The sequence below is a fragment of the Gymnodraco acuticeps genome, unplaced genomic scaffold (assembly GCF_902827175.1).
Source record: "Gymnodraco acuticeps unplaced genomic scaffold, fGymAcu1.1, whole genome shotgun sequence".
In the NCBI taxonomy this organism is placed as follows: domain Eukaryota; kingdom Metazoa; phylum Chordata; class Actinopteri; order Perciformes; family Bathydraconidae; genus Gymnodraco; species Gymnodraco acuticeps.
The window spans coordinates 16,504-28,122 of NW_022992335.1; the positions used below are offsets into that span (position 1 = coordinate 16,504).

Genomic DNA, 11,619 nt, shown 5'->3' on the forward strand with positions numbered 1-11,619 from the left:
GAGAGAGAGAGAGAGAGAGAGAGAGAGAGAGAGAGAGAGAGAGAGAGAGGAGAGAGAGAGACTCCTGTTTTTATGTAACATTACAAGATTGTTTCTTATTATTACACTACATGCTTATTGTGCTCATGAGATATTGCTATGACGATGGAACATAGACACAATCAGCAATCCCAGGTTCTGATGGCTTGGATACGAAACGAAGGGAATAGTCATGGAAAGAAAAGTTTTTAGCTTTCATCGAAATGCAGACACTGTAGAGACTAAGAGTTATAGACAGGAGATCGCTCTGGCCTTTATGTCTTCTATGTCTTTATTAGGATCCCCATTAGCACTGCATGAGCATTGGCTATTCTTCCTGGGGTCCTCACACACTCAAAACATACATACAACAAAACTAAAACAAAACAAAACAGCTCATAATTTCATGCAATTTACAGTGAAATGAAGTGGAAAACTAAAAATGGTCATCCAATTATCGCCATCCTAAGGCCAAACAAAAGTAAATACAAATAAGTGTACATAACATATGCATACATCGCCACAGGCACAGTTCAAATGTACTTTGTAATATATTGTTTTAGCAACCTTTTGAAATGTACTTGAGAATGTTCCTGAAGGATGTGAACCGGTGCAGAGTTCCAGCTGATCACGGCTCTGACTGTTCTCTGTCCCATGTTTGATTTAGATTTGGGAAATACAAACCTTCCTTCTATCGTATGTCGTGTTTGATAGTTATGTTGAGCATACTGCGCTATAAACCTTTGTGATAATATATCTGGTGAGTGAGTCACTGTGATATTTCTGACAAAATGTAATAAAATATAAGTTGACCTCTGTCTGACAGTTAACCATTTCAGTGTCTCCAGCATTGCAGTGACTCTGGTTCTGTAGGAGCTCTGCAGTGCACATCGTGCTGCCTTATTTTGTGCTACTTGTAGTTTGTTTAAATCTTTTTCAGCAGCACTCGACCATATAACCAAACAATAATCCAGCTGTGACAGAACCAAAGCATCCACAACCTGTCTACTGACATCCATAGGCAAATATTTTACAATTATTTGTACAAGTGACACACCCCTTCCCATTTTACATACAACACTATCAATGTGTTTAGACCAAGATAATTTATGATCCAGGGTTAAACCTAGCAATGTTGTCTCCTTGACCTGTTCAATTTCAATATGGTTTAAATGTAGTTGCAATTTTGGTTCACCTTTTAACTGATGATTTGATCCTATTAATAACGATTTTGTTTGTCCCGCATTACGTACCAACTTATTATTTATGACCCACTCTGATATCAGTAGTAGATCTTTATTCATAACATTAGTCAACTCTCTTGTAGTTGATGCTGCATAATATATTGTTGAGTCATCTGCATACATTACAATTTTAGCTTTTTCTAACACTAATGGTCATTTGTAAAAATTGAAAATAAAAGTGGTCCCAAACAACTTCCCTGAGGTACTCCACAAGTGACTGTTTTCATCTTTGAGAGACTTCCATTAAAAAAAACAGTTTGACTTCGATTTGTCCGGTAACTTTCTAACCACCTCAGCGTTTCAAAATGAAAACCATATTGTTCCAGCTTGTGTAACAACAAAGAATGGTCAATGACATCAAAAGCAGAACTAAAATCGAGTAGTACTGCACCCACTAACTTCCTATCATCTAGTTCGCCCTTCCAATCATCTGTCATTTGTGTTAAAGCGGTGCATGTGAGGTGTGTGTGTGTGTGTGTGTGTGAGCTGCTCGCCTATGCATAACTGGGAACCATTATAATGGAGGATTCCACAATCTGTTGTTGAAACTTTAGCAAAACAAATGACGTAGGATAGCGTGACTAGAGTAGGGAGGGACCTTCACAGGCCGGCCGAATGCTGATTGGAGGTCGTGTTGCCAAGAGACTTTTGTCTAAGTCTGTGCACCAACCAGGGAAGTCAAAGTCTAAACCACGGTCCTCCCCATCTAGTCTCAACCAATCATAAATGTACGGGCAGAGCCCTGAATAATAAAATTGTATGCACGCACGAGGTTCAATGCTTTTTTCCGGAAATAGAGTTACAGATTACAGCTCGGCTGCCTGCGAGTTCTGCGACCGGACGAGTCCTTGGCCAAGTGAAATATATCTTTTGCTCTCTTTTAATAAATAGTTAAACTTAGAAGTTGTTTGTCTTTCCTGGAATAAAATAACACAACACTCCCAAGAACATTGCATTGGATGTATGTATATATTTAATTAAATGGATAAAATGGGGAACAAATCAATTCACAGTTAACGTTATGTGCTTTAATGCCTACACACTTTAACTTAAGTAAGGTTTTAAATACAGGATGCACCCTACGTTATTCTTCACACTGTTTTATACTCAATTATTATTTTTATTTCCACAACTTGTTGAGCTTGTTTTTTTAACTGCATGTCTATTTATATCTTACTGAGAATAATCCCGGTACATGTTCAGGCTAGTTATGAAACAAAGGAAGGAGTTGCAGACAGGTGAGGTGTTAAAGTTAAGATATGAAGTCAGACTGCCAGACGCCATTTTACACTTTGACGGAGCAGGAGGACAACAGGGTGAGTGTTAACACCAGGACCTGCTCACATTCATTATTTAAACTGCATGTCAGAACATCAGCGTCCTAGAGTCCAATGAGACTTCTGCAAGTGTTGTAAACCTTTTTTATTTCCTGTTTTCTGATTCTTCAGAGCGACATAACATGTGACAGCTCAGCGCAGTCAAAACGGAGAGCGGCCTGTCTGAAGTCTGACTGATTTGATGTATTTCAACCAAGTATATTATTATGATGGTTTTGATTGAAACAAGTGTGTTTTTATAATGTGTGTGTGTGTGTGTGTGTGTGTGTGTGTGTGTGTGTGTGTGTGTGTGTGTGTCCTCAGTGTTAATAGTATCTCTCTCAGACCGGAGAAGATGAGTGGTTTAAAAGATGAGGAAGAGGACGGGTTTCTGGTCTCCAGATGTGTGTCTCCGAAGATTGACGGGTCTATTGGGGAACCTCCATACTTCAGTAATGAACCTGGACCCTCAGACAAAAAGTAAGAGTTTCTGCTGTAAACTGACTTGAAGAGGATTCAGTGTTTATGTTATCTGATATATCAGGGATGGGCAAATGGCAGCCCGCGAGCTGCGTACATGATTTGAAATACCGCGAAATAATCTGTGACTCGTTTGTGTGTATTGTGTTTGTTTCCCGGGGAGACCGGCTATTGTTATGCCTGCTGTGACGTTTTGTTGCCGCTTGTAATTATGCCTTTACAAGCTTCAAAGCTGTTCATCTGGATCATCTGAATTTGACGCAGAACAAGTTTAATATTTTAAAAACCAAGACTGTGTTTATTTGAAATCAGATGAAAAGGGAGGGGGAGCGACGCTGAGGAACAGCAGAGTGCGGGTTGACAGTCTGTGTGGACACTCCCAGGGCCGACCCTGAACAATTTGCTGCCCTAGGCAAGATTTTAGCTTTAGCTGTATACGTTTTTTGGGAGTTTGATTTATTTTAAATTAACACAAATACAAAATTAAAACCTATAATTGCACACTAAAACCATTATTTAAAAAAAAGAACTATTTCACATAAACCTCTGGTTTTGGCTGGGGCTGGGGTGTTCAACTTGATTTGGGGGGGGGGTGCGCCATAGTTTATGGGCGCTGTACGCAATATAGGCGTAGTTCTGTTAGTATAAGATAATAAGATGTACTTTGTTGATCCAAAATCGGGAAATTGTGTTTTTTCGGCGCCCCCCATTGATTGATGCGCCTTAGCATTCGCCTATACTGCCTATGCCAAGGGCCGGCCCTGGACACTCCCCTTATTGTGTGTCAGCAGAGACTACAAGTGTCTTAGGTTCAAGTTAGTGACTAATGTCTGGGTTAGTGTTCATGACTTCATGTTTATGTCATCTTAATGGTTAATCTCAATACACACACATTTTCCGTGCTTTCCAATAGTTTAAAATAGTTTTATTCCACTGTTCAATAACCTGTTCAACACAAACATGCCACTTGTAAAAATTAAATAACATTTCTGTGTACTGATATTTGTTAATAATTACATACAACACATGGAATGTGTGTGTGTGTGTTCCAAGTGAATCTGCGGCCCCCTGGTGGACAGTACATCAATTATGTGGCCCCCACCACCATCCAAGTTGCCCATCCCTGAGATATATTAAACTCTTCTTTAATGATATCATGTGAGCAGTTTGTAAAGGAAAAACGCATTAGAGTACAGTAATCTAACATTATTGCTGTATCTTGTGATCAATAAGTGTATGTCCACAACATAGGAGCAGATTTAACTGGTTTACTTTGGTAACATGCTTGCGGGACTTCAGACAACAGGCTCTTTTAATACCAAGAGTGAGTTTGCCCCCTGCTGGACAAATGCAATAACATGTAATAATAACAAGGTAAGATACCACATTTCCCCCCCTTTAAGCTAAGAATAATTCCCGAAGGTGGCGGTATAACATACTCCCGTTACACAACATTTCGAGGTACTGACATAAATCATTTCACTTTCAAAGATTAACATTCTAAACATTTGCTTAAAGTGAGAACAGAGAACTATGCTGCTCTATTAATGGAACATCTCTTGATCTATTTAACAAAGTCTTTCAGGCATACAGGCGGCTGTCTCTTGCGCTCTGATCGTCTCACCACAGGTGTAGCAGGCAAGTCCGGCGGGACCGGAGTGCACAGAACCACTGGCTCACTTGCAGGAGTTCCTTCTTGCTCGATTGTCACTGGAACCACAGTGTCTCTGTTGGAGTCCAGCACCGGCTCTAAGGGCACGGTGTCTGTCAATCTGGCTCTTACTTGATCCACATGCCGCTTAACGACTTGACCACTTCCAATGATCACTGTATATGACACTGGACCTGATGAGCTCTCGATGACTGCAGGGATCCATTTAGGTCCATAAGAGTAGTTTCTGATGAACACTCTCAGTCTCCTGTTTGTGTCATGGGACTGTTTCTGTTTTAGATGTTTTTGCTGCACTCTTGTTTTCACATCTGGCAGGAGCAGGTCAAGTGCAGATCTGAGTCTCCTTGACATCATCAACTCTGCAGGCGACAGGCCTGTGGTCACGTGAGGTGTGATGCGGTAACTGAACAGAAACCTTGACAGTCTAGTTTGCAATGTTTCACCTTTCATCTTTTTCATCCCCCCTTTGAAGGTCTGGACCGCCCTCTCTGCCAGCCCATTAGAAGACGGGTGAAACGGTGCTGACCTCACATGGCGGATGCCATTTTGTTTCATGAAAGTCTCAAATTCAGCACTTGTAAAACAGGTTCTGTTGTCTGACATTAACATGTTTGGCAGTCCAAAAACACTGAAGCTCTGACGCAGCTTTTCAATGGTCACCTGTGATGTAGCTCCACTGGATACATATCCATCCATTTTGAGTGAGCATCCACTATCAGTAGAAACGTCTCTCCCAGGAAAGGACCTGCATAGTCCACATGAATTCTCGTCCAGGGAGACTCCGGCCACTCCCAGGGATGTAATGGTGCTGATGGTGGTGACACAAGACTGCACTTCCTTTTCTACATTCTGGTCCATCCCCGGCCACCATACATAAGATCTAGCCAGACCTTTCATCTTTGACATGCCGGAATGTGTTTGGTGCAGTACTTTCAATATCTTTCCCCTGCCTTTGTTTGGTACGATGACTGTGGCTCCCCAGAGCACGCAGCCATCCCTCACACTCAGTTCCTCTCTCCTCTGACGATACGGCTTGAGAGGAGCCTCAGTCACTGAAGGCCATCCCGACAGGACATAACCATGAACTTGAGACAATATTACATCCTTAGCTGTCCAGTGTTTTATTTTGGCTGTGTCCACGAGTGTGTCATCCAGAAGATCAATCATGAGCACTTGTTCTGCGGTCTCACTCTCTCGCACATCTTCCGACAGCGGCAGTCTACTTAATGCGTCCGCATTAGCGTTGTTCTTTCCTGGTTTGCACACAAAGTGATACTCATAGGCACTCAGGTGCACCGCCCATCTCTGAACCCATCTGTGGAATGGGTTTCTTTTCGTTGAAGAGAGAGATCAGTGGCTTGTGATCTGTATAGATCAGGGGTATTCAACTAAAATTCAACGAGGTCCAGTTAGAGAAAATGTCCCCATGCTAAGGTCCGGAACTTCAACATGTCTAACTTGCTTTATGAATTAGTGTGATATTGAAGTAGCCTGTAGCTTTATCAACGTCTGCATGTAATCAACAACTGACTGCCAATCAAATAAAGAAAGTACAATTCAAAAACAACAATATTTATTGTCAATTAACATTGAACTCTACAGTAAAATACTGTTGATATGTGTAATGTTCCTCTCGGGCTGCATTTACAAATAGAGAAAATAAATAAAATAGCTTTTGAAAATGTGTGCATCTTAAAAGTGCTTTTTTTTAATAGATAAATCAAATAAAGTGTAGCAGCAGCTTGAGTTTCTCTTTGTTAACCATTTCACATCATGACTTAACAGTTTCAGACGATTATAGAACAATATCAGTCTTTACATCATAGCAATTGAACAGTTTCAAAGTTTCTCTTTCTGTCCCTCTTATATTGCAGTCCCTCACTCACTTTTTTAAATTCAGTGAGAGAATTGAGCTGGAGCTTGTCCTGCCAGGAGTTTAGATCTGGGCTGAAATGGTGTCAGGGTCATTCTCATACACAGGTGCTCATTGGTTAGCCTCGGTTAGCCTGCCCTGGAACGATATTTCGTTTTTGTGAGCTCAGTTCTGACTTGAGAGGGAATGTTTGGTCAAACACTTTGTGTTTTGTCTCATAGTGGCGTGTTGTCTCTTTTAATGAGCGCCACGGTCTCTGAACAAATGAGACACACTGGTTCTGTGCTCCCAGTGGGCAGGATGAACATGAACGAGTCCACTCAGGGTTAAAATATCTGTTCTTACTGTCCACGCTCCTCTTCTCGGAGAGCGCCATGTGTAATTATGTGTCTCTCCCTGTCTGCCGCTAACTCGCCTGTTCACTTTCCTCTCCGTTTCTCTCTGCCGCGCTCTCGTCTCTTCTTCTGTGTTTCTCTCCCTGTATCGCTCACTCGTCTCTTTCGCCCCCTGTCGGCGGCGGTTAAAATAGAATCGCCCCGTCAAAATTGAAATCCCCTATTAATGTATTGATTATAGGTCCGGGTCCGTATAGGTCGGCGTCTGGGTCCGGATCCGGACCACGGTCCGCCTGTTGCCGACCCCTGGTATAGATGGTGAAAGTTCGACCATACAAGTACTTGTGGAATTTCTTGCTTCCAAATATAACTGCTAAGCCTTCTTTGTCTAGCTGTGAGTAATTATTTTCAGCAGGCGCTATGGTACGCGACATGAACCCCAAAGGACGTTCAGTTCCATCGTCCATTACGTGTGATAAAACAGCGCCCACCCCGTAAGGTGACGCATCACATGACATAATTAACTCTCGGTCAGCAGAGTAATGCACCAACACTTCTGCTGAGTTTAACAGGGCCTTCTTCCTGTTTCTTTTGCCATGTCCATCGCACATCTTGTCTCAGGAGCTCATGCAGTGGTGCCAATAGTGTAGCTAAGTTTGGCAGAAATTTGTTATAGTAATTTAGCAAACCTAAGTACGACTTGAGTTCAGTAACATTTGTGGGGTTGGGAGCCTCCCTGATGGCTTTGACTTGTCCCTGTGCGTCCACTCGATGTCCCAGATATTCCACTTCCTCTTCCAGGAAAGTGCACTTGCTCCTTCTCAGACGCAATCCTGCCTCCTCCAGCTTTGCCAACACTGTCTCGAGGTTCTGCAGATGGTCTTCCTCATCCACACCGCTCACCAGGAAGTCATCTAAATACACTGCCACGAAAGGAATGCCTCGCAGGGCACCTTCCATTGTCCTCTGAAATATAGCTGGGGCTGATGCTACTCCAAAAGGCAGTCTGTTGTATGTGAATAAGCCTCTGTGCGTATTCACTGTTAAGTATTTATTTGATTCATCATCCATGAGTATTTGCTGGTATGCATGACTGTTTTCCTCCTGTCAGTGCTGCAAACAGATCTTCCATTCGGGGTATGGGGTATTGTTCAAGTGAGGAAACTGTATTTACAGTGAGCTTGTAGTCTCCACATAGCCTTACTGTCCCAACAGGCTTCAGTATTGGAACCACTGGTGCTGCCCATTCTGCATGTTTAACAGGGGAGATTACTCCTTCTTTCAACAATCTGTCTCTTTGAAGGCATCAGCCTTTACATGGATGGTAGCTTTCATACCTTTCAGTATGCCAAGCTCCTCTTGTTTGCTCAGTACTTGCTGCAGCGATGTGTCCTCTGTCTTCAGGTGTTTCAGGACTGGGGATTTGTGTCTGAGCTTGATTTCTTTCCAACTCAGATGTATTTCCTCCAGCCAGCCTCTTCCCAGCAGGCTGGGGCCGTCCCCTTTAACCACAACGAGGGGCAGGTACCGCCTTTGATGTTTGTATTTCACTCTAACAATGGCAGCTCCGACCACATTAACAGGGTCACCTGTATAAGACTCCATGTGGATTTTGGTTGGTCTCAAACATGGACGTTTTGTGTCTTTCCATAGTCTTTCAAATGTCTGTTCATTCATTATTGTGAGACTACATTCAGTGTCTATCTCAAAGTTAACAAACTTACTATCCAGCTTCACTTCAACCATGTATGGGTCTACTCGTCTCGGGTGCACTTCACCCAATCTGAACCTCATCTTACTCAGAAAGAATGTATCTTCTTCTGAGCCATCACTTTGGCTCTGTTGCTCTTGTACTTTATGAGAACGGTGATATGTGGTTTGCCTCCTTTCTCTCTTTGGGTCTGCATTTTTGTTGCTGTTTCCATTCTGTGTAGATCTACTACGACAAGCTCTGGCGATGTGTCCTATGTTACCACATGCATGACATTTCTCTTGTTTAAACGTACAGTCTGCTGCTTCATGCTTGGTTCCCTTGCATCTGTAGCACTCGTTGGTAGGTTCTCTGTGTGCATAAGCCTCCTGTGGCTTTTTATCCATGTTGAAGCATTTAGCTGTGGCCCCTTGGCTTTGTATCTCCTGTGCATTTTTATTTGCAGTCTCTGACGCCACAGCAATTGACAATGCTTTTTCAAATGTTACATCCACTTCTGATAAGAGTCGTCTCTGAATCCGATGTTCATTTATTCCACAGACGATCCTGTCTCTCAACCTTTGCTGCAAAGTGTTACCATAGTTGCAATCCTGCGCTAACCGACGCAGCTCAGCCACGTATTCCATTACTGACTCATTGGGCTCACGGTTGCGGGAGTCAAACTTGTACCTTTGCACAATTTCACTAGGCTTTGGGTCAAAGTGATCTTTTAGCAGCTCCACAAGTTGTGTGTAAGTCTTATCCTTGGGCTTATCCGGACTGAGGAGGTTTTTCATAAGGCTGTATGTTGATGATCCCACAACACTTATTAATATGGCTCTTTGTCTGTCTCCATTATCAATTTCATTAGCCTCAGAAAACTGTTCCAATACCTCACAGTATTCTTCCCACTTCTGATGTTTTGCATCAAAAGGTGCCAGCGTGCCAATCATTCATGGGCGCGGGAAGGGGGGTGCTGAGGGTGCTGCAGCACCCCCTAGCGACGGGCAGGGGGTGCGGAGCTCCCCTGTCTGAATTATTATTTGACGGTTATTGTTATTGCTGCTCCCGCTGTGCATAATCTGTGTAATATGTAGCCAATAAATTCCACATTGTTGGCTACAATTCTGTAGCCCCGGACAATTCTACCTCAATAATATAATACATTAACCGTGCTTTACGTGAACCTCATCAAGACACTAGAGAGGACGGCAGGACTGTAATTTCCAGTGTTCAGTGAATGCAACAACAGAGGCAAGACACCAGACCAACCAGAGAGTTGCATAGAGAGAGAGAGAGAGAGAGAGAGAGAGAGAGAGAGAGAGAGAGAGAGAGAGAGAGAGAGAGAGAGAGAGAGAGAGAGAGAGAGAGAGAGAGAGAGAGAGAGAGAGAGAGAGAGATTTTGATTTTTCAAACCACTTTTATTCACAAAGCAAATAACCAAACAGACACATTGTCAGTTCAGACAACGACTGAGAATAAGCTCCTCCTTCTCCTCAGAACACAAAGCATTTTTAACCGCATGGCCTCAAATTCTCCCACATTTTGTGTTATGCAAAAGTAACTGTAGTCCGCTTTCAGTCTTGCTTTAACCATCCGCTTGAAAATCGAAACTGCATCGGTATCCAATGATCCCGCAACTTTATTCCTCCTGCTGAGGTAGATGGCCGTTTCAGCCCCAACAACACATTCAAAAGCTGACTTTTGCACTTTTGCTTCTGGCTGTACCTACAACCCAAAATGAACATTGATTTAGAAAAAACCACATTAAACAAAATCAACATCTGAGTGAGTAACTGAAAATGACAAAGGAGTCGACCACACGAGAGAGAGACCTGCTGGCACCGTGTTGTTAGCATCTGGTTAGCTAGCTGCACTAACGGACACAAGGAGCTGTTTGTTCCACAACAAGCTGGAGGAGAGGTCTCCTCTCAGACTGAGAGGCTCAGGTGAGCTAAAGGACTCTCTGAGGGTTTAGATATTTATTCAAAAGATTATTTCCGCGGCACACCTTCATATGATCATTATAGTTATAAAAAAAATAAGAGAATAAAGGAAAAACAGGTATGAAATACTATATGGCAGTAAAACAAGAATACAGTTTGAAAGGGTAAAAAAGTAAATCTGTTTACAGTTGTGTTTCATCTGGGTGTTGAGAGAGGTATCCATAGATCTCCTAATGTTGCTCTCAAAGTGCACCAGATTGATGCTTTCAACTTCAATATTTAAAAAAATTCTTCCCGGGGGAGCTTCCCCCCGGACCCCAGGAGGTGAGGTCCGCTCCCCACTCGTAAAAAATAACACTTTACCCCTGCCTATTAGGGTTGCCAGAAACTGACCATGATCAAAATCGATTATTCGGCAGCCCTGGCGAATAATCGATTATTCGACCGACGACGAATGCAATAACATGTAATAATAACACAAGGTAAGATACCACAATTATCTAATGATATTTCAATATACATTTATATTGTCGTTGTATCTGTGGCATAAAATAGTAGCAGAGATGTTGATAAACTAACTAAAAACTAAATATATCGTCCAAAACACATTTAACTACTTGAGATATAAGAGTTTTGTGATATCACATGTAGAGTCAATGCAAAGACCCAGATCCGTACCTGGCAACACGAAGGAAGTGAAGAAGTGAAATTCATATCACCTGCGTATTCGTGAAACATTTAAACTTGAGTGTAAAGTTAGTGACGCTCTGTTGCAGAAACCTGTCAGTGTTGAGATTGTGCTCCTGTGGTCTCTGACGGTCTGAGGGGAATCAGAGAGGAGAGCAGAGCTCTACAGCAGCTCATATTCAATCAGGGTTATTCATGTTCCCGTTTAAACCAGACCTGCTGTCTGCCCGTTTTGTGAGTGCACTGCGCACTTGCGGCATTGTTTGAGATGACTAGGGTGACCCGCGTCCTACAAATTGAGACTATGTCCCGCATTTGAGTGACAGTCGCGCAGAAAGTTCGGTTCGCTGACGTCCGG

At 42.7% G+C, this 11,619-nt stretch overlaps 1 pseudogene; it reads right to left on the reverse strand.

Moving 5' to 3' along the window:
• Window positions 1-4,622: 4,622 nt before the first annotated feature.
• Window positions 4,623-8,615, reverse strand: LOC117541430 (annotated as a pseudogene).
• Window positions 8,616-11,619: the final 3,004 nt, after the last annotated feature.